Genomic DNA, 23,708 nt, shown 5'->3' with positions numbered 1-23,708 from the left:
TTTGTCAGTATCTCTTGTCTAAAGAGTGGAAAACTGAGAACTTTCTGCTTCCACATTCACAAAAGGCAAGTATCGCAATTATTTCAGGGGGTTAAGAAGGACTCCTAGAAGGCTGCACAGTCTCATTAACCTCTCTCTTCTTTTCTTTCTTCTCCTTCCCCCGAGGTTTTTCCCATGTTTTTCATCCAGGCCTGCATTTTTCTCTTTTCTGTGGAGGAAGTATTGCTGGCTTGCTTGTGGCAGAGCAGCATAATCAGATCAGTTGAAAGGGCAGGAAACATGATGAAGAAGAAGAGGAACAGAGAGACATGCTCATTTTTCCTCCAGCCTCCTTCACCACATCCTGCTTTGCTTTCATTTCAAGGATTAGGACAGAATCAATTGTTTTACATTCCTGTGAAGCCTTGAGCTGATACCATGCTGTGGCAGTAAAGCATCATGTGTGTAACCTTCACCTCTTTTGAAGAGAGTGTCTGTAGTTTACTGCTCACAAATTCCCCATCCAATTTACTGAGACTGATTTTCTGAGAATTTCTTTTTTTTTTTTCCTTTTTTTTTTTTTTTTAATTGATTATAAGGTTATTTATTTAGCAAAAAGATGAAACTGAAAGAAGTTATGAAGCCCAAAATCTAGTCATTTGTAAACAACCTTGTTTTTTTTTTCTTTTGGGATGCTAAAATAATTCTCATTGAATCTCACTTCTTACTCAGTAACTCATTTCTATGAAAAAGATTTAAAATAATAAGTTCAATCGAAAATGCTTTGACCAGTTATGATAGTAAACTGACATTCATGGAAAGCTCTTCCATTTTGTGCATCTTCAAAAACTATCTGAAGTGGGTTCAAGTAATGCACCCAGGTATGTATGTGTCCAAGCATGCTAAAGGATCCACAGCAGCTCTTCTGTTGTGCCTCTTTCCTTTCTTCTCTCCCACTCTGTAGCATCATGTTTTACCTTGGTGATTCCCCAGTGCCAAATGATGTGCTTTTGTGAAGCAAAGCTCTGCAGGTTCACAACCTGAGCCCAGGAGGAATGGAGCTTGACTGGGCACTCCTAGTGTAAAACTTCCTGAAGATCCAAATATAAATTATTTTGAAGTAACAAAGTTACTGAGGATTCTCCTTTTCCATTGAAAAAAATGTCAAGTGACACTTCTGATATATTGTCACTTGTATCCTAAGTGAGAAAGGGCAAGTTAACAGCTGGATACAAAGTTCAATGAGATAAACAAAAGTTTATGCGCTATTCAGAGCCAGTGGGATGGAGCCCATACCTGAAGGTCTGAATCTGGGCTCCCTCATTGCCACCTAATTATAGCACCTATATGCAGTACTTTGAATCACGATTTCAGATCCTCCTCTTCTCCAAACAGAAGTATGTGCTATTGGAAAACTACTGACGGTATAGTATCCCTTCTTGATATGTCCCAAATCAATAAATAACTAACTTCTAATTGAAATTATAGGAAAAGATTTGCTCTTCAACTGTCCACTGTCCATACAAAAAGCAAAATTGTATTAAATTATTAAGCAAAACCAGATCCTTTTAAAACCTCTGTTTAGTACTCTCAGTATGATGCAAAAACCTTATTTCCCTTTAATTGGTTTATCTATAAAAATGATAATTTTCAGACAGTTGGCAGTAAAATCCCTCAGGACTTCAGGAAGCATAATTCCCTTTTAAAAATTCTCTACATTTATTAATGAACTTGAAAAATAACACTTAAAATTGCTCTGTAGGTTTTCCCTCCTGTGCATTGTACTCTCTACAGAGTTTCATGGGGAACTTCAGGCAGTTCTTCCTAATTTTTACCTTCAGGCTATGTTTCCCAAGTGCTAACCTGGATAACCACTGTTAAACCTGCCAGATAAATGTTTGTGAGACAATGGAGATTGCAGATCACACATAGTTCATCACGGCTAATATATGTGATGGGAGTGATATGCTAAGGGAAAAAGATGTGCTCACCTCATCTTTCATCACCATGTTTCTCAAGTCCATATTTCTTGTTTTCCTAGTAAAAGTGAGCAGCACTATTAATTTCAGTCTTGAAAGCTTAGTTTATATTAAAGGAAACATGCTCAGTCAGCAATTATGTACTAGGCCTGTCCTAGCAAGAACTGGGTGATTCTCTTTGCAAACTCACAGATCACCAAATATTGATCTAGTACAAGAAATAACAAATTAATTGTTGCACATGCAGACTCAGCCTAAAAAGCAAATTAGTCTGCTGATATGAAAACTATTTTCTTATATAAACTTACTTTAAATTTTTACTTTAAAGTTCTCCTAAAGGCTTATAATAAATGACAGTCTATCATTTCAGTCTTTGCTTTCTCATTCAAGACTGTAGCAGAGGCATCAACTCTAACTGAAATACTTATCCTTTGAAAAGTGACCTAAGGCTTCACGTAGGTCCTTAAGCAGGAGTAAACTCATGTCTTATTTGTCTTCTATATACCCAGGCTTTTTTCATTTGGTAGCCCAAAACCAGAAACTGTCATATATATATTAATTATCTCTTACTGCGTCTTGAGAGATACTGCATGTACAGACATTGACATGGAGGCCTGCACCCTGAGTCTTGGGCAAATGCCATCAGGAAATACTACCCACGATCTATTACATAAATTCTTAATCCTCTTACTTTTGAGAAGAGTGTTGATCACTAACAACGTGCTTATTTTGTTTTCCATAGAAAAGGCCAGATTTATAATATTGACCAGGATGTATTAGGAGGGTTTAACTGCTGACTGGGAGAAGATTTGGGGCTGTGAAAACTAAGGTGCAGATTTAGAAATGCTAGCAAGTAGCAAGAGCATATAGGAGTCTGAGGCAGGAATACGTTTTAAAATCTGGCTTCACAGGGAAGAAAACACCAGTATGAAAGGAAGAGTGTCTATAGAGATCTTGAAGTTGGACTGATTTTTTTGGAACATAATTTTGCAACAGTGGTTTAAGCGATGCAGTGGCATCATTACTATATGTTATGTTCAGACAACATGGTGTTTACAATTTACAGTCCTCCTTTCCTTCCTGCCCTCATGAGAAGATACCTTAAAGCTGCATACAGTCCAGTGAGTAAAAGAGAAAGAAACAGGAGGAAAAGGCACGGTACTCATACAGTCATCAGAATGTGAGCCCTTTATCTAGTCAGGCAGCATTCTTACCATCACCTTTACAGGTCTACTCTTACTTACTTGAAAATAGTAAAAAAAAAACAAAAACCAAAAAACAAATTTTTAACTTATTTGCAGTTAACTTATTTCAAGGTAAAAGTAGATCAACAGCACTGCAGCTATAATGGAGTAAAAGCAAGAATACGAAGGGATAAAAATTCACAGTTCTGTTAACAGCCTGGATTTATGATCTGTGGTTTTAAAATGAATGCAAATTTGTGACTATTCTGCCTTTTCTCTAATGGATTAAAGAGCACGTATTTGTAAATGCATCAAGATGAATTAAAATAGGACAGGTTTTTTTTTTTTGTCTTATTAAATTAGAATGCAAAACTCATGTCTTTTGTCATCATATATTTTCTTTTTTCCTCAGTTATTTGTATTTTTTTAAATATTATCTCCCATTCCTTTTCATTCTCCATGTCATCTAATCATTGGGCATATTACAAAAGACTGCTGTGGACTTGACCAAGCAAGAGGAAGCTGAAGGAGAGTGAAATCTAGAATGAGAATATCATATTCTTTCATGTATATAGGCAGGTGCTCATAGATTGCAAAGAACTTTATGGGGAAAAAAAAAAAGCTAGCTTTTTAGTCTGGAAGATTGAAGCAAGATATAAAATGGTGTTGACGCAGTAAACCAAACTTCTGACTTTCTAAGTTATAATACCTTGCCTACTGAATCTTGCTGTAAGTAAATGTAAGTAAGTAAATGAAGGCTAATAACTGTATTTGCATTACCACACTTGTGCAATCATCTGTTCTGTGAATTCCATTAAGTAACACTTCACACAGAACAAAGAGAAAATCCTTCAGATCTGTTTCTTTCAAGGATCCAGTATGGAGCTTGAACTCTTAGCAGTGGTACTGGTGGCAAATCATCTGTACCAACATATTTATGTAAGTACGCCTATCAGGATGCTTTTTTCTTACTGACTGAATGATCATGCTAGCAGAGCAAGCATAAATGTTATAACTCACTTTTGCCAATGTTCATCAAGCTTGAATATAAAATAAAGTGCAAACAAAGCAAAACTGATTTTATTTTAAATGTGGGCAAACATTTACAGAAACTATTTTGCATTATTTTCCTACTCTGTTCAGCATTCTCAGTTCCCAGTGGTATGATGAGAGTTTGAAATGCAGAATGTCTCCCAGAGGTGCTCAGCAATTTGCAAGAACAGCCCCACAGCTAATATCTCTTTGGTTCAACGGCTTCAAATAAATTAAAATATTTCTTGTTCCTACTGGCACAGATAGAGATTAATCCATGAATAGGAAGCAACCATTTGAGCAACTAATTAGGAGGGCCTGTCTTGATGAGTTTTCTTGCTTTCAGGTGGACAAGTTCATCAATGCATTGTTTTCAGGGTTATTATAAATACCTACTAATGATTAATAAGAAAGGGAGGTACATGCTAAATAATCTCTTTATAGATTCATCCTTTGTTGCTTTATTTATTTGTTTGTTTGCTTATTTTTAATAAAAACTGTAGTTATTCTGTCTTTACTATACAGGATATCAAGACTGTGAAGAGAACAGTTTCTGTTGACATTGTGGTATATGTTCCATGATACTCACATCCACAGATTGTGCTGGTAGATTGCATAGCTGATCATAGGTATTACAAGGATAGGATATGGTTCAGCAGTAAATAAAGCATCAGTTTAACAACTGTTTCAGAAATGTCATGAAGACAAGACAGGGCAGTTAAATACAGACATGTAGGTATAATTTCTGATATTTAGCAATGTGGAAAGGATTACGGGCTATGATTATAAATAATTAGGGGATGTTCCATAAAGCATTATGCCCTTTGGCTCGCAGCTATCAGAATGAAGGCATCAAGTTGATGCAAGTGCTACAGTAATGCTAAGAAAATAAACTATAAACATATGCTGAGAAATTTTCTGATGTGTCATAACAATATGTTTACTTAACCAGTCTAATATATATATATATGTATATACACACACATAATGTTTTCTAGCAAATGTTTGCATTTTCTAGCCCTTCCCACAGCTCATATTGTCCTTCCCTCTTTCATTCATGGGGGGTTGGACTCGATGATCTCTGGAGGTCCCTTCCAACCCCTACAATTCTGTGATTCTGTGATTTCATATTACACTGAAACTTATTTGCTAAGATAGGTCAATATGTGGCAATTTTGGAAATTTGCACAGTTTCTTTAGGAAAGTGTTAAATTTTACATGCAGCCATGTCTCGGATTAATGTTTATAGAAACACTTCCCGAAATCCTTGTGGCTGAGCAGGTCCTTTTGGATTTCTGTTGAAAATGGATGCAAAATATACTGTGAATAGAGTGAGGTAAATACTTTAGCCAACTACTCTGTCTGCTTATTTTACTCACTGCATGCACGTTGCAATTCAGTGTCCTTGTGTTTGTTATAAGAATTTGCCTAAAATAATTTTCTCTTGTTTTATTTGTTTGTCTACATTTGGATTTTGGTGAAAATGAGGATGTCAATGCTCTGTATGCAGTGTTCATAATTTAAGTGTTGGTTAGATGGAGCAGATGAATTACGTATTTTTTAATTTCTCTGTTCAGATGAGTTGACCAATTTACAAACTTTGCTATTAATATTTATATAAATAATTCATTAACACATAAAATTGATTACTTTTTTAGGACAAAGATTGAGCTTTCTAATTTCAGTCCAGCAAGAATTAAACACTATTTTCCTATTTTAGAGGGGAACTGTATCATCAGTACTTTTCTCTTTGGTGCTAATTCTCAAGTGCAAGGTGCAGAGAGGCCTGAATGATTATCATAATAATATTTATTTGCTAACTTTGTAATAAATTTCTCAAAGTATCTTTTCCAAAGCCTATTAACAGGGATCTTCATTTTGACCTACTCAATAATAAATCCAGTTATTAAAATCACAAAAAATGTTTGCCTGTTTAATAAAGTGCTCTTAAGGTTAATAACCTGCAAATATGACAACTCATCATTACTATTACTGGTATTTTTTTATATGTTTGTAGAGTTTCTTTCTTTCTTCCATAGGAAGAAATTTTGTTTACAGTAGGGATACTTTCATGGTCTTCTGTTCAGAAATACATTTTGTATCTATTTAAGGATAATATTCTGAGTATTGTGGTACATGTGAACTTTGCTAGAATATCATATGAGGTATAAAAAGAAGATATCTGCAGAAAAATGGCTCCCAGAGGGAAGTGAATATAGCACAGCTTGAAATGACTTGTTCTTTGTAATGTCCTTAGCCACCAGCAAGGCAAATGTCTTGTGAAAAAGACAAATGCCTGACTTCACAGTATATGCAAGGAGGTAGAACAGGAGGGTTTACTGGAAAGGTGTGAAAACACAAATGGGAAATGGTTCTTTTCTCACAGCACTCTTATTCACACAGAACTTCAGGGAGAATACTTCTGACTCGTATCTGGATAAATAAGAGTAATGATTTACGTTTTTCTTTAAACCTTCGACTTGAAGGTAGAAGGATGGATGGAAAGAAGGAAAGAAACACACTTCAGCTTTTGATTAAAATGGGTAAATTCATGGAATTACGACATCTGGAGATGTAAAGACTGTATCTGCTATATGCAGCAACATAAGCTCTTTCCATTGCATGATGAGTATAGAATGCAGAAAAGGATTTGTAAAGCCTAAGTTTATTTAACATGTCTATACTCTGGGGCATTTGAATTATTAAGACTTTAGTTTATTCTCCTTTAAAGACAACATTGCCAGTTTAGGTAATGCTCAACGGGTTTGTATAAAGAAAAGGCAGAAATAAAATGTATCAAAGTCTACCATAGAGTTAGAAGGAAAGAAAAATAAAACATAGATAAACACTGAGCAGACAAAAAAAAATCATAAAAAATGAAAGATGAGTGAATAGAAAGGAGAAGACTGAACAAAAAGCTAATTTTGGAGAGAAAAAGACTGTTTGAATTTAATGTAAATTTATGTATCCAGCTGAATAATATCACATATATTAGACATAGGAAGGAACTGTGGCAAATGTCCATTCACAATGTAAACTTTCAGTAGTGCTTTGCAGTGTTTATTCACTGAGTGAATGGAGCAGACATTTCCACTGCTCTTGGTGTTTTTTTTTCTCCTCCATTTTCTGCAGAACTTCCTCTGTACAAATTACAAAATCTGACTCATGCCATAGGTAAGGGAAGTTGGCACTAATGGCTTTAGATGGATGAAGGACAAAGAAAATGAATGCCTATCCAATTTCTCATTAAGGTGACAGGGAATCAATATTTGTCTAATATTTGAATTAAATATTTGGGAATTAGATAATCTCAGACCTATTTCTTTTTAATTGTATTTAGGTTCTCTGTACTCCAGATCTCGTGAAAATCAGCTCTCTTGTGGAGTGCCAAAAAGAGTCTTAGTTTTCACTCTGCTCAAGTGTGGCTGAAGATTATACTGGAAGGTATCAAATAATTATCAATTGTCTCTTTTATTATATAATCATTATTAATATTTTAAGGCTTCCAGTTTTAGGTTTCAATTCTTACACGTGAAATTTTAATGCTGCACTTAATTTGTTCATATTGATTTTTATACATTATGTTATTTCTTGAAGATCTCTAAGGAGATTTGGAACTGAACTCAGTAAAGAATAAAGCAAGACCATACTTCCACTTATTGATTAATAAGTGTGTATAAATATATAATATATTGATGTAAGATTATTAAAAATTAAAAATTAAGAGTGAAATTTTCAGAGGTCCTTACAGGATTTAGTCATCCAATATCAATTTGAAATGATATGAGTACCAAATATTTTCAGACTCTCCTGAAGGGAGATGCTTTGGGAGGCAAGAAATACAACCAAGAAAATGTTCATCTTCTTTGCAAAATGTCTAAACAGATCAAATCATTGACTACATGATCATCCTATGCAGAAGTTTTCATCCTTTATGTAAGAAATACTGGGTAATTAAAAAAAAAAAAAAAAGATGATACATGCATTGAAAATTTGTATGAGTATGAGTATTCATACTCTTTCCAATTTTCAAAGGTAAGTGCTTAAGGCTTTAAGGAATAGCCCAAATCATACTGCAGTCAGTGGACTATTCTTTTACTATTTATTTTAGTATTTTAGTAGTTGCACCCGGTTAGAAGTCACAGAGAGAGGCAGAAATAGGTAGGCTCTTTTCCCATTAAACACTAGGTAGAACATGGAAAATCATTCTAAATAGAAGGCTGGGAATGCTGTTTGAAATTTTTCTTAGTGAACTGCCCAGAAAAAAAATTGAGGGAATTTCAAGAAGCATTATAATGCAGTACTGAGTGAGGCTCCGTTTGATTTGCAAGTGAAGTGTGAGTTTTCATCCTAGGCAGATTCTCCAGTTTGGCTGTACCATAAACCATGCTATAAAGGGAAACAACAGAATATGTAGAAAAATAATAATGTGAAGAACTCTCCTCCTGAGAGAATTGTATGTACAAGCAGTGAGTACTCAATAAACATCTACAATGTACTGCAGCTTTGCCCTGTGAGGTTTTCAGCCGCACTTACAGAGTATCACAGCTATGCTATTACTGGCATAAATTAAGACTTTGTAGTTTAAGAACAGGTATTTTTATGCTTTATAATTTCAACTACAGATTGTTTGGGGGTTGGCAAGAAAGGAGTAGGTTGTTTTGTAGTACTAAGGATCAATATTTGGGTCAATAAAATTTCTTATTAAAAAAAAACTTTACTTGTTTTGTTCATAGGGAAATCATTTATGGTTGACTCTGCTTGCTACCTCACTATGCTTACACTCACCTGGTACATAGGAATTAGAATCTTTCTGTTTTGTGTCTTTTTAATTGACAGAGCAATGCTGCCCCATCCAGTTTTGAAAACAACTTTCACTTTTTTAAACCTTTTTTTTTTCCATAGCACGTCTGTTTAGCAGCTATATGATTTGGCAGTGTTCCTTCTGGGAGCATTAACATGGACTTCAGTGAGTGCATGGTTGGGATCTGTATATATCTTTCACTTGAATAAACGACAGAGGATGGTCTCTGGATTCAGGTTATGTTCAACTGTAAGTCCTGAGATAAAAAGAAGTAATATTACTCCCTTAGATGACAAAACACAGGATTCTATTTCTCTCGAGTACTACACTCATGGACAAGATCTGGTTAATACATCATCTTCTAAACATTTATTGTGAAAGGAAGTCATAGCTTTTCAAAGGCAGCTCTTTCATAACCTTGAACTTTCTGCATGTCAGTTAGCCTGATATGTCAAAACTATTGTGTTTTAAATTGTGAAGAGTTGTAGAACTTTACAGGAGCTGTTTTGCATGTCTGAGCAAAGTATAAAGAAATCAGTGGAGTGCCTTCTTTGTAGAACTTTCCTTAGGTGCACATCACTTCCCATTTTTAAATTGTATTTCTCCTCTTCCTTGCAGAGGAAGGACATCTTTTGCACTTATCACAAGGCCATTATGAATAGTCTAATCTGGTTGAATATTCTACCTCTTGAGATTGGCAATAAAACTGAAATATAACTCATATTAGGAATTCCAGCATTTCATAACAAGACATTTAAGAGTTCATTTAAAATATAAAACAAAACTTTATTATGTTTTATTATGAAATTATTATTTTTTCTATATGCTGTGTAGAATATATTCTATATTCTACATGCTGTACTTATGTACACACACACACACAAAAAAAGTATCCAAATTTCCATGGAGGAACAGTTTTGAAAAATTAGACTCAGTTAAATCTGGTGAAGGTAATCAAACAGCAAAGAGCTCTCTGAGTCATTAGGAAAAGTTCATCTAACTTCTCGAAGTAGTGGCATTATAGACAGTCATCTCTTGAGGATCTTCGCTATCACTGCTTAGAACAGGGAATATCTGGGCAAAATCAGTGATTATAGTTAATTTGATTTACATGGTCTTAAAAGGCAAAAGAGGCAGAAAACTATATAGAACTCTCCCTTATCACAGAATCACAGAATCACGCAGAATCACAGAATGGCCCAGGACCTCAAGGATCATGAAGCTCCAACCCCCCTGCCAACCTCCACATTTGGCCCCCCTGCAGGGCCATCAACCTCCACATTTAATACACATTTAATACTAGGCTGCCCAGGGCCCCATCCAACCTGACTTTGAACACTTCCAGGGAAGGGGCACCTACAATATTATAATTTTATAATATGAATTATAATTACTTATAATATTACTTACACAAGTAATTATTTACAGGTATGGAGATATGCAAAATTGCTTATTGTGCTTTATTATTTTTGTATTTCTAGAGAGATGATGGCTTCTTCCATTTGTAATTTGTAACCTGACAATCCAGATTCACTTCACTCATCAGCTAAATCATGTTTCAGAAGACTCTCACGATTTCTGGTAAGCTGGAGTTAGATGGAGTTAAAAACAAAATAGTAAATTTGAAAAATCTGTTCCTTACTGAAGCAATTCAGTTTCATTTGCAGCATCTGGAAAGAAAATCAAAACCTTCTTGGGAAGAATTAACACAGCAATAATGAGAGCAATGGTAAAGCATAATGCATAATAAGGCATGTTTTGTCTTGTGTCACTGAGCATTATCTTCACTTCAAAGATAATGTATAAGTATCAGTATCTTTTTCCACATATCACTAACCCTTAAAAAGTATGCATGCAACTTTATATTTTCCCTGACCATCTGGATGTTGAAATCCCTAGTAACAGTGAGAATGAAATCTGAGCCAAGATAAGATTCCATCTAAAATCTGATGAGGCCAAAACTTAAAAGTTGCCTCCTAAGGGTTGCCACTGGTCAGATGTGTTGTCAACACTGTGCTGTAGCACTCAATATTAATGCCTGATTCTTATTCATTAGTATCCAGCAGCTTAAGGACATTCTGATTCGATTGGTGCTGGTGTTCCATGTATGACCAAGATGCCAGATTTTTGGGCAGCATTTTGAGTTGTTTTTTTTTTAAATTTAATATTAAAAACAAAACCAAAAACAAAAACAACACAAGAATAAATAATTTCTTTAAGTGTTTGTGCTACTTTCCTAGTTTTATTTAGACAATCCCAGGTGCTGTGAATCCATTCTTACTGTTACTGATAATTTGAACATCCAAATTCCTGTGTCATACAACTTCATATCTGTGCCTTTCTTCTTCCTCAAGAAATCACAGCTGAAATTGATATCAAGACCTGGCCTAATACCCTTAAGTCAGTTAGATGAATTCAGACAAGCTGTCCAATCTTCAGAGGAATCCTACAAACAAAATGTAGTGGTGGATGTCAGATAGAAGCAAACAAAAGTCTGTGGCTTAGGAATAGTTCCTTTCATTCATGAGTCTACAGACAGTTAAAAAAAATAGTAAAAGCAAACGCTGTTGCCAACACTTCCCAGCTGAAGAATATAAAGTCTAAATGTACTCACTGTTACACCACAGGAAAGGAGAACAAAAACTGGAGCTGGACTTTAATTTTTCAGATCTGAAGAATACCCTGGCAAGTGCTGAATAAAGAAAAAAAAAAAAAAAAAAAAAAAGAAAAGGGGGTGGGGAGGGGGGGGTAAGGTGTTTACATGTCTTACTTTTGCTTAAGAGTTTACATAAATACTTAAATACAATTAAATAATTAAATAATGCAACATTTAAAAATGAGCTTATTTAGTGTACAGACTTTTGTAAAATAATTTTGAAATACCACCCGGTTGTCTCATTATAGTTTGCTTCTGTATTTTGTAACCTACTGTAGATTTTCAGAATTGCTTCTGTTATACTCACTACAAAGTATGTAGCAGAGGGATAAATCACAGCCTCACAAATTACTCCTCAAAAACTCCTCTCATGCACTATTGATAGACAGCCAGCACAGTTCTTCACAGAGGACAGATCTGTTAAAATACATTGTGAAACACTATAGTAACCTCAATACAAGGTACCAGACTAATAAAAGATAATAAAAAAGCCATGCAACTGAGGTGAACTGAAATAAGTCTCTTCAGCTAATAATGGGAATTGACCAGCAAAATGAGCTCTGAGTCAAAGATTGTAATCTATGACTTAATCACTGGTGTTAGAGTAGGTAAAATGTCTATCGAATGCTATATGCTGTTTTATCAGAAAAGATGAATAGCAACCTGTTTCAAATGGTGATGGTGATGGTGATGGTGATGGTGATGGTGATGGTGACGGTGACGGTGATGGTGATAGAGAAGAAATGCTAGCTGTGGCAACTGATACACAGATCAAGTCATATGACATAAGAGTCTGTTTTCCGCATTTATTTGTTTATTTCAAATTTCTTTGTAATGTTCTAGATAATCAAAAAGATATTTTAAATTAATGATTTTTCAATAGCTTTGCATTCAAATATTCAGAAGTATTTGAATTATAATGTTATATTTGAAATGTTGCAAAGGTAGGGAGATGAGGAAGTTTGCTATGATGGCAGTACTGAAAATTCTTTCAAAAGTTTGCTTTGATGCAAACAATGCTCATTTATTCATTGAGCATTCCATGTGAAAAAAAAATATAAATTAAACCCATAAAAATTGAACAAAAACATTACAATTCAGTAGCAATACAATATCGAATTAGAAAGGATTTATTATTAGTTAATTTGCAGTGCATGTTGAAAATTGAAATTGTTTTGAAAGGATGGTGGATGAAAAAAATATTAGTAATTGAAGACACTAAAATGGCAACAGCAAAATTAAATAAATACTTCATATAAAACTGTATGCTGGCTTTTGAATTATTGTATTTATCGGGATTTATCTTTTATAGCAGATATTGCATCTATTATGTAGGTTCCCATCAGCATGGGGTAGCTCAAGAGTTCTGATCTGGAAAGTGCATTGAAGGATGAACCTATGAATTTATAAAACAACATGTGTCTTGTGGCAAAGTAGATCATCCAGTCATGGAAAAGAAACAAATACTTGGCTTTAGGCAACCAAATGTTGATCTCCAAATAAATACTGCAAGCAGTCAGTTTGCAATAACACAAAATACAAGCTGCTGCACAGAATATTCAGCATGTATTTGGGAGGAAAAAACAAACGGTAGCAATCTTTGTCCGTTAGTAGATAATTACCATAAGAAGAAAAAGAGCTAAAGTAATTGAATAAAATGCATTAGATTGTTTACTCTGTTCTATTAGCAGCAAGCAGCATGCTCTCATTAAAAAACAAAGAATAAAACATTGTTTAAAGTTTCAATGAAACAATGATATTAGTTTCCATAACATTACCTGGCACTGTAAAGAACACTAACAACACAGAAGAATTCAAAAGCACCCTATAAATACTTTTCAAATTAACCTATCCTTTATAGATTATGTATTATGAGCTGAATGCAGTTCCCACTGCTAAGGATTGGAAACCAGGGAAGAATTTAGGAGCTGAATTACAGTTCTTCTGAAGTGAAGAGATGTTTGCTTTTCTTTTTGATAAATCATGTTGAACTGGTACTAGGAAAAGCGAGAAAAATACTGAAATCCTATCTAAGTCACAAGAACGTGTCTGGTTCTCAGTTTGTGTGTTTTGAGCTCCCAAGTACAAAAAGGATGTGGACATATTTGAGAGAGTTCAGTAAAGAGGGTGGAGCATCTCTCCTGTGAGGAGAGGTTGAAAGAGCTGGGGCTGCTTAGCCTGGAGAAGACGACCTTTGGGAGGGCTCTTACCAATGTCTAAATACTTGAAGGGAGTGTGTCAAGAAGCCAGAGCCAGGCTCTCTTCAGTGATGCCCAATGCAAAGGCAAGAGGCAGTGAACACAAACTGGAGCACATGAAGTTCAATGTGAATGTTAGGAAGCACGTTTTCACTGTGAGGCTGATGGAACATTGGCACAGGTTGCCCAGAGATGCTATGGAGTCTCTCCCCTTAAAGATCTTCAAGAGTTGCTTAGATGTGGCCCTAGACAATCTTACCTTATTTGAGTAAAGATATATTAATTTGATGACAAATTCAAGCCTAAAATGAAATAATATGAAAATATTCTGCAAGATTAAATTTGAATTCCAACTTTACTTGTCAGGACAATTTTTAAATATGTTATCTACCTATCTTAATTTTTTAACAACATAGATGATGAAGCCATCCTTAAAACCACTTATACATTAGTAAATCATACAACTGAGTCTATAAGGATAGAGCTTAACTTATTATTTATATTCCAATAGCACTCACTGTGTAAGACACTATCCACAGGAACAGAAAAACAGGCAGTTACATTGATTTTTGCAAACTACAATTTTCAAAAAAAAAAAAAAGAAAAGAAAGAAAGAAAGAAAAAAAAGAAAAGGACCCTACACTGATGTTCAAAATAAAAGAGAAAGGAGGTTGTGTCTGGACGTGTATGTTGGTACTACAAGAACTGCTTAAGCTATGTGAAGTATCATGGGGACATAATTCACCAAAGTTCCTTCTGTGGAGAGGGACCTGGGTGTCCTGGTGGACGACAGGTTGGCCATGAGTCAGCAGTGTGCCCTTGTGGCCAAGAGGGCCAATGGCATCCTGGGATGCATTAAAAAGAGCGTGGCCAGCTGGTCGAGGGAGGTGATCCTCCCCCTCTACTCTGCCCTGGTAAGACCTCATCTGGAGTACTGCGTCCAGTTCTGGGCTCCCCAGTACAAAACAGACAGGGATCTCTTGGAAAGAGTCCAGCGGAGGGCCACGAAGATGGTGAAGGGCCTGGAGCATCTCTCCTATGAAGAAAGGCTGAGTGAACTGGGTCTGTTCAGCCTTGAGAAAAGAAGACTGAGAGGGGACCTGATCCAGGTCTATAAGTATCTAAGGTGTGGGGGGCAGAATGGCGAGGCCAGACTGTTTTCAGTGGTGAGTGGAGACAGGACAAGGGGAAACGGCCAGAAACTGCAGCATAGGAAGTTCCGCACAAATGTGCGCAAGAACTTCTTTACAGTGAGGGTGATGGAGCACTGGAACAGGCTGCCCAGGGAGGTGGTGGAGTCTCCTTCTCTGGAGATGTTCAAGACCTGCCTGGATGCCTACCTGTGCAACCTGCTGTAGGGAACCTGCTTTGGCAGGGGGGGTTGGACTCGATGATCTCTGGAGGTCCCTTCCAACCACTACAATTCTGTGATTCTGTGAAAGTGGCTTGAAAAGTTGGGTCTAGAATTGGCAAGTCAATCTAGTGTATAGGTAAATTAGATCAAATGAGAGGGAAACCTCATTAGCTAAGAAACTACTTAGTATGAAGTAATGAAGCACTGCCCAGAACAGACACTTCATTTATGGTAACTGGACAAGAGAGGATGGAGCAAGGGAAATAATCAGGTTGTGACTCCACAACTAGATCATGTTATCTAAAACACACTGATGTTGTACTAGGTCTCTTATTTCTCCTATTTCTTGAGTGCTCTGTTCCAACCCAAGCACTGTTTATGTGCTTCTACACTATAAAAAGCCAGTCTGATTCTGGGGTATTAGCTACCTGGCTATGTGGGTACACCTGGTCATTCTCAGAATCACAGAATTGTAGGAGTTGGAAGGGATCTCTGAAGCTCATCTAGTTCAACCCCCTGCTAAAGAAGGTTCCCTACAGTAAACTGCACAGGAAAACATCCAAGCAGATGCTGAATATCTCTGGCGAGGGAGATTAGCTTCTCTGTACAGCACTGTTCCAGTGCTCTGGCACCCTCAAAGTAGTGAAGTTTTTTCCTCATGTTCATATGTAATTTTTTGTGTTCCATTTTTTGACCATTGCCCTTTGTTCTGTCACTGGGAATCATTATAAAGAGCCTGACCCCATCCATTTGATTCCTGGCCATTAGATATTTATAAACATTGATAAGATTCCCTTTCAACCTTCTCTAGATTGAAAGATCCCAGGCCCACAGTCGTCTTTGTAGCTCTCTACTGGTCTCTCTCCTGTCTTTCTTGAATTGGGGAGACAGAACTGAAAAATATTAATCCAGTATTAACCAGAACAAAATAGCGTATAGTGGGTAGACTGCAAATCATTCTCATTCATTCTTCCTGAGTGACATACAGCCTCAGCTTAACCACATTCCCTCCCAGATAAAACATGCAATCACAGTCAAATTGCTTCATCCTGCAACATTAACCTTTGACTAAATATCTGGCCAAAGGAACTCTTCAAAATATACTTCTAATGTCAGAAAATCTGAAACGTTCATAGCCTAACTCTGTAAGCAAGTCATCTCATAGAGCCCGTCTGAAGAAGAGACCAAGAAATCTCCTCTGGCTTCATGTTCACTTTCTGCATAGCCTTTTGAACTTCATTTACATTCATTGTCTCATGCACTTGTTCTGTGATTACAGTCATACACAGATGGAAAAGTACACATCCTAAAATACAATTTGGTCACTGGCACATTTTGACATCACACTCCAGGTTTACTTGTGAAGGAAAAATCACCAAAGTCATCAGACATTATTCAGAAAGCTGGCTGAAAATCAATCTGAAAATCAGGCTTTTTTATTCAGAACTAAGCTCTTTTGTAAGTTAGCTGGATTCTTGAAAGGAGGTCTGTTTTTTGGATCCAATGTTCCTAATATTCAGATATCAGAACTGGAATTCAATGTTATTTTCTTGAATAATACAACTTGTTGATACATATAAAGTTTTTCCTATAGGTGTTCCATGTGGTTGCTGCTGTGAATTTTTTACTCACCATTCTCTTAGCAGTCTAAAGACTTGGACATAGTGACCAAGACAAAGAAAAAAGCTTTTGTATTTCTGGCTTTTTTTTTTCTTGTTCTAACCTGAATATGTTCTGTGAATTCAGAAATCTCATCTTTTCATTCTTCACTTGGTTTAACACCTAGAAGAGGATATTAGTATAATTTCTCATTCTCAGAATTAGTATGAGAGATCCATTTAATTCACAGTTCTAAAAGTAATAGACGGTTAAAGGAAAAAAAAAAAAAAGCTATGTTGATGTTAAAGAATGCTTTCTGTAAGTATATTTCAAATTCTCCAAGAAGACAAAGAGTAAAAACCTTATTTTTCCTATTTCACCTCTAGAGATAGGAAAACAGAATGTGCTTGAAAATAAACAAACAAACAAAAAACCCCACCAAATATAAAAACGTCAAATAGGAAATGAAACACAGGGGAAAAATAAAAAAATTAGTATTGGTGACCAAAGTGTAGTGAAGTAATTGTAAGACAAAAAGAAGAATAAAAGAGGAGACTCATGACAATAATGAGGAAAAAGACAGAATAGATGAGGAAGTGTTTTCCTTACTCTAGGGCTTAGTATAACTTTACATATGTCTGATTCCATTAGTGAAGCAGCATTGCACTCACTAGAACTGGACTAATTCACATCAATTTAGGATGCTTTTCTCCAATGCTGAGGCTCCTATGTCTTTATATCTACAGAGGAGAAAGTCAAAAAAAGTAAGCTCTCTTTTCTCTCTAGAATTTTCCTTTTCCTTTTCCTTTTCCTTTTCCTTTTCCTTTTCCTTTTCCTTTTCCTTTTCCTTTTCCTTTTCCTTTTCCTTTTCCTTTTCCTTTTCCTTTTCCTTTTCCTTTTCCTTTTCCTTTTCCTTTTCCTCTTCCTCTTCCTTTTCCTCTTCCTCTTCCTCTTCCTCTTCCTCTTCCTTTCCCTTTTGCCTCATGACCTGCCTCTCTCTCTCCTGGACTTGCTCTGCACTCTACCAGCATGCTGAATAAGAACAAAGGTGTCTGCTATCAGATTCTTCACTACGGAATTCCTGCATGCTGATGGACTCACCTGGGCCTGCTACCTGAGTTCTGCTGCTTCCTCCCGGATTGGTTCTGCGACTTCTTCCTGCTACCTGCTTGCTGCCCAAGGCTGGCCATGCTGCTGCTCTCCCCACTCCTCCTGTCCCCCTGCTGCTTTTGCCTCAGACCTTAGAAACGTCATGCAACAGGACCACTGCTGGATCCTGGTGGTGACTATCCCTGCTTCACGCAATTCTTGCTTCTTTCCTATCTTTTCTATCGCCCTCCTTCCCTTCCCCATCTCCCTGATTAGGATTTATAATAAACTGGTTGGACCAACATTTGAACCGTTGTTTCTTAATCTCACACCGGGTATACAGATATTAAAAGAACCTCATCTCCTTCCTATAAATTGGAGCAAGACACAATCCAATGTATTCTGCAGAAGGCCCACATCCTGGAACGTAAATACATAATATAGAGTGTACTGTCTTAGCAGCATTTTGGGGGCCAGATCCAGACAAGGCAGTCTTTAGGTTCTCATTACAAGGTTATAATTCTGCACTGATTTGCACTTTTACTCTCTGTGAACAATGTTTGTCAGCTCACCTATGCCGCAGAAGGTCCTTATATTGCAAGGAGTCATACATCCCCTCCTTGCTTCCTGTTATATCTGTATGACAAGTTGCTGCCACTCACTGAGAAGAAAATAGCTTTTCTCTTTTCAGTCTTCTGATACTCTCCATGATGAACTCTTTGCTAATCCTTTAAAGTATATAAAACCGCTGAGGAAAACTATGTGGTCGGAAGAGGGAAATTATTTGCCCTGAATTTATATCCAATGTATGAGACTTAGATTAAGAGGTGGAAAGTGAAACCAGTGTCATGAAGACCGTAAACAGAAAACTGCAAAGTAAAATAAAAAGACTGTAGTCCTTTCTATGTTAAAATTTTCCCTTGCGTGGTGCATGCTTGTTGTCATGTGATTTGGAATTATATTCAGCTACACACACAAGATCTGGTATAACTGCATTTATTTAACAGGCCTCATACTCTGCCACAAAGAAAAAAAAAGCCAAACAATACTCTTCCCCCAAATAACATTTACATATAAATTGTTTCTATGTTTAGTCATATTATTTAAAAGCTTTAAGGATCTGCTGGACAGTACATGCTATCAGCTGTGTAAACGGTCTGCATATTCATACATTTAGGTATACATACTTATGAAAATATGTATTTACACATTCAGATCTGTGATTTGACATTAAATATATATTTGCATCTTTACATATTTACAAACATAAATGTATATTTACAAATAGTCATATAAATGCAGAATTTATTGTGCTTTATCCTAGAAATAAATCGCATAAAATATCTGAAAAACTTTGGGCCTGTTACCAAACCACAGTTCAAGAGCTAAGTACGGAATTCATCTACAGTGTACATGTATATATTCACTCTCACTGGTGCATGCACATGCATGTATGTGCCTATATGTGCACATACATACACATACTGACAATTGCATGCAATCTCTACACTATTCTTAATCAGTGGAGCATGATCTTGTAAGAGAGGAAATGAAGCAGGAAGCACCCAGCGCTCCATAAGTCAGATGTATCTTGCGGCTCCAAGGATTTCTTAATTGGCTGGGGTGAGTTCAGGGGCTAAGATGATTGAGTATCAATGATGTGTGTAAAAATCCAGGAAGCATTTCTCAAATAAAAAAAGAAAAACATTGAAGGATTGTCAGTGCAGGAGGACAGGATTATAAACTGATTTGCATGAAATAAAGAATATTCTTGATAGTCAGGCCTGTGAGAGTTGTCATGAAAATAATTAGTTCATGATTGTGAAATCAGGTATTGTTTGTTTTTCCTACTTCTTCCTAAATATTTAATACGATCACTTCATCTTTCTTTTTTCCTCCAACTTCCAGTGAAATTGTAAATGCTTTTCTGCAGGTATTGGCCTTTGTCTAGCTCCAAACAATATCAAGATTCAAAACAGTAAGAGAACAACTGAATCACACCTCTCCGGGGTGAGTATAATAGATATGTAAATGTACAATCAGAGCTATTGATTTTAAGTCTCATCTGGTTATTCAATTAAAATAGAAAGCAATACAGATTTGTTAAGACTAGTTTTATGAATCAGTGTCAGCAACATCTCTCTGGGTTCACAGCAGAAAACAAATGTAGCTCTTTGTATATTCATCTTATTTTATACCAACTATTACGTGAACATGTGCTGGAATAGACCATCATAATAACCTTAGATTCTTCTCTAGTTTCCTACTCTCAGCTGTTTAAATGATCTTTGCATTTAGTCTCTGAGACCTTTGTGTGGCAGTCTTTTGGTCCTGGTATTTAAGAAACTCAATTAGAATCCTGCTTTTAGTTTAGAACTAGGACTGCATACGTTTGTAATTACATTTCCACTGAACTTTGAAAATATTATACTCTTGTGATGGATAGTGCACTCAATGAATGAACAAGTATTTCTTTTATACAGTATTTGATTACTTTTTATGGCTGTAAATGTCTTCAGGACAAAACAGTATTAATAGATACCTTGTAAGAATTTAGTAGTCACTTAACCTGACAGACTGTGTGCTGGGAGGCAATAATCTCGTTTTATTTACAAGGATGAATATAGCTTGCATAGGTCAGCTAAGTCCTTTTCTCACTACTTGTACCAGAACATTTTCCATTGCTTCCTCTATGCTTTGTGTATGGGAACTACTGAGTCACGGCCTGAACCTCTGATTGATCACCTGAGGTGAGCCATGAGTCAGCCAGAGGAGCACAGGTGAAGGCAATTCACCTGTGCTGCCGGAAGGGGTGGAGCCAGGCTCCAGCCCTCCTAGACCTATTTAAGAGCTGGCTACCAGAGGGGAAGGGTCTCTTCTGGAGATCACCTCTCTTGGTGTTTTGTGGTGAGCTCAGCCAAAGGGTAAGCTTTTCCTCCTATTCTCTTTTTGTGATCATTGTCTATTTTGCCCACCTCTCTTGATTCTATTGTGATTATAATATCTTGATATCTATTGATTATACACTGATATTTAAACTTTTTTCATGGCCTGATTTTTAAACTGTAATGAAAAAAAATTAAAAAAAACTATCATCAACCTTCAGCACTTGTCAGCAGATTTCAAACTTGCTTTGTTTAATTGAATTTGGAAAAAAAAAATAATGCCACAAATCTTGACTGCTTTTAAGTGTGTCCACAGCCTCAGTCCAAGCTACTCTGGAAATCTGAAACCTGGCTGTGGATTTTGAATGTCCCTCTATCTCTTCAAATCTTCCCTGCTGTAGCAAATTTTCAGTATTGCTGCAGCATTGGCATGTCAGTTTATTTAAAATTAATATAAACCAATTAACTTTTCATTGCAGAATACCAAAGACCTATAGTTTCTTGTTATTTGGATGCTACTTTGCCAACAGAGATTAGAAGCTGAAGTTCTGTCAAGTACTGAACTTATTTATGGGACCTGAGCAGCCAGATGATGAAAAACAAGTTGTTCTCCCAGAGCATAAATCTTTAGTGGTTTCTTTGAACTCTTTGAATGCAGAAAAAAAATTAAAAAAATCAAGATTTGTAATGCACACTGTGTTTATTCTGAATTAATACAAAGTAGACAGAAGTCAAATATTTAAGATATGACCCACACACTGGGGAAAGAAATTTTTCTTTTCATAAACAGAGTCAGATTTCAAAGAAGTTGTTTTCTCAGTAAGTGATAAAATTCATATCTGAGAACATTTTTCTATTGAGAGATTCCTGTGAAATAGAACCTCATACCTCAGAATTTTTGTTTGAAACTTCCATTGTAAATCAGGCACTATGAACCTGATTAATTTTTCTTAAAGAAAGAATTAACATCTTTTCCTTTATGAGAGGCTTAAAAACAAACAAAGCAGCTTGGATAAAATGAAAATGACTCAGTATTTTTCTTTTCAGTCAAAGTATACCTGACCAAACCCACTTGTGTGAACCACGTAGAAGAAATAACTAGTTTATTTCAAGTAATTTTTTTAGGTGTGTTGGGAGAAAGCATGAGGAAAAAGGTAAAAACTAATATTAAAATAAATGCTTTTCAGCAATAGCATGTCTGTGTTCACCACTTTGAGTGCAGACAGCATTTGATGAAAGTGGAAGAAGGTGCAGTTAAAAGAGCTGAAGTTAATATTTCTGGTCCAAATAAGAGATATGCTTCCCACATTCTCACAGAGAGCTCACTGCTTCATTTCCCAGTTTTTCTGTCAGTAAATCTTTGAGTCCATTATTCATCTCAGAAAAGTAAGACAATTCCAGTCCCATGGTCCAGCAGTTGTTATCCTTCCTTGACTATGTGAGCTGATTAAAATACCATTTGATTACTTTGTACAGTATCCCGCTGCACCAGAGCAGTGAACATTTCATAGCTCTGGGGACGTTCAGAAACAAAGATGGCTACTAATACAGGTGAAGATCTAAATAAATACCTTTTTGAGTATGTATTTCAATATAGTTTACTTTTTTGTATTGCAAATTAACTTTTGATGTCATGTGATATTTTCCATGGTATTTAATGTATTATAGAAACTCTCAGGAGAAAGTTTATGTGAGTTATGGCTCTTGGCTAGTAAATATTTGGAACGTCTGGCAATCAGTAAGGCAAAAGAGGCAGCTCAGATTTTTTTATACAAGTTTATTAGTGTCATATGTCTAAACAATCACTGTGTGCATTGCTAAGTGCTATTGCAACAGTGTGCGTTCTCAGGTAAGATAGTTCTCATCTCATTAGGAGGAAGAGATTAGTTGCCAGTTGAGGGGAAAAAAATTATTTACAGATGAAACTGAGAAATCACAGACTTGTAGAGGTTGGAAAGGACCTCCAGAGATCATTTCAAATGATGGAAGGTCTGATACTTGAGGGGTTTAAACTCTAAATTCCACTTAAGTAAGAATCAACTGATGAGGTGGCTGGCAAAACCTCATTCACGCTATATTAAGAACTCAGTAAAGGGTAGTGAAACTTTTTGGAGATTACTTGTAAAATCTTTGCTGAAATTAAATTGAAGTGGAAATTTGTCTAGAATATTTAAGGACTATTTGAAACTTTCTCAAAACACTATTGAGATAATCTATGAGAACTTGCTCTGGTCTCCACAGTACAAGAGAACCATGGATATACCAAAGAGAGTTGACTGAAGGGCCACAAAGATTAGGAAATGATTGGAGATTCCCTCCTATGAGGAAAGGCTGAGAGAGCTGAGAATGTTCAGTCTCAAGAAGATGAGCTTGAAGAGTGTCTCAGCAATTCCTAAAAATAACTGAATGAAGGCTTTAAAGAAGATAGAGCCATACTCTTATCACTGGTGCCCGGTAACAGGGCAAGAGGCAATGGGCTCAAACTGAACCACAGAGGACATCAGGAAACACTTTTCCTCTGTGAGGGTGGCATAAAATTGAGATATTAAGGAATCTTCCTCCTTGGAGATACTCCAAAGCTATCTGGACATGGTCCTGGGTAACCTAGGTTGTTTCTGCCTAAGCATAGGTGTTAGAACAGATAACCCTCAGAGGTCCCTTCCTGATTTGACCAATGCTGTGATTCTGTGAACTTATGGAAAACATGTGCATTCCAGGAGAATCTGAAAAGACAAAAAATATTAGTTTCTAAAGGGATGGGAAGGAGGAGAAACAAAGGAGGGAATTATGGGTCACAATTTGAGTTCCTAAAAGAATGTACATGCACATGAATATAGATACTAAAATATAACTATATTCATGTATACGTATATGAAACAGATGTCACCACCACCATCAAAACTACATTGATTTTGAAGACTCAAGAATATCAAGATTGTAACTAGCACT

The 23,708-nt window shown here is 36.2% G+C and overlaps 1 long non-coding RNA gene across 4 annotated transcripts in view; it reads left to right on the top strand.

Moving 5' to 3' along the window:
- Nucleotides 1–567: 567 nt before the first annotated feature.
- Nucleotides 568–23,708, top strand: part of LOC125690551 (uncharacterized) — a 33,915-nt gene continuing 10,774 nt past the window's right edge. For 2 of the 4 annotated variants that reach the window (XR_007375709.1, XR_007375711.1), the window contains exons 1-4: nucleotides 568–7,618; nucleotides 9,080–9,227; nucleotides 10,460–10,559; nucleotides 19,808–19,884. This is a non-coding gene — a long non-coding RNA (uncharacterized LOC125690551). Of the gene's footprint in view, nucleotides 7,619–9,079; nucleotides 9,228–10,459; nucleotides 11,617–19,807; nucleotides 19,885–23,708 lie in introns of those variants that run through there. The other 2 variants (XR_007375710.1, XR_007375708.1) reach the window with 2 other exon arrangements.

Source organism: Lagopus muta, chromosome 3 (assembly GCF_023343835.1).
Source record: "Lagopus muta isolate bLagMut1 chromosome 3, bLagMut1 primary, whole genome shotgun sequence".
In the NCBI taxonomy this organism is placed as follows: domain Eukaryota; kingdom Metazoa; phylum Chordata; class Aves; order Galliformes; family Phasianidae; genus Lagopus; species Lagopus muta.
The sequence above is the reverse complement of the archived record's forward strand: the minus strand, read 5'-3'. Positions and strand labels throughout refer to the sequence as shown.